Here is an 857-nt window from a genome sequence, read left to right as displayed (position 1 = left end):
CTGTTAGTATTTCATGCTATATTCTAAGCACAATAGACATGTGTTTAGGTTTAATAATGTCATAATAATAATGTCATAATAATAATAATAATAATAATAATAATAATCATCATTTTTATTATTATTATTATTACATGTGGTATTTTGATCAAGGATTGTATATATGTATATATGTATATATATATATATATATATATATATATATATATATATATATATGTAATGTTGATAAAAATATTATGTATATGTGCACGCACACAATAATTTCTATGTAAGACTAATAAATATAATATCAATAACACTCCTTGTTTTATTTATTCTCCTTACATCAGAAATCAGTAAATATAGCATCTATAGCACTTTGTTTTAGTTATCCCCTTCTATCAGGATGGGAAAGATCTGAGAGCGAGACTTCTATTCACTGTACCGGCTCGCATTATCATTGCGGGTGTAGCGTGACACACTGCACTCACCCCACCCCCCTCTCAGCTGATGCTCGCTCCGTTTGTAATTGCCCTTTGCGTGCACAGCATGTGCGTGCGGTGTATGCGTGAGTGCGTGTGGTTGCGCATGCTGACTGTCCGTTGTACCGAGGTGGTATATGTTTTATGTATCTTGTCTATTTTATGTGTTGTCCATTATTTCTTTTATTAATTTTATGCCATATGTTATGTTTGTATTTTAGTTATTTGTTTGTGTTATTGCCAATTAATTTAAATGCTTAATACTTCACGAGTCACGAGCGTGACGTCACGGCCTCCCGCGGCCTTTTGTACGGATTGGAAAATAAACATTCGTTGTTCTACTGCACCACGGGGCGTTTCTTTCCTCCATCCTCTGGCATTTTTGGATATATA

Source organism: Penaeus chinensis, chromosome 23 (assembly GCF_019202785.1).
Source record: "Penaeus chinensis breed Huanghai No. 1 chromosome 23, ASM1920278v2, whole genome shotgun sequence".
Lineage (NCBI taxonomy): Eukaryota > Metazoa > Arthropoda > Malacostraca > Decapoda > Penaeidae > Penaeus > Penaeus chinensis.
Note: the sequence above shows the minus strand (reverse complement) of the source record.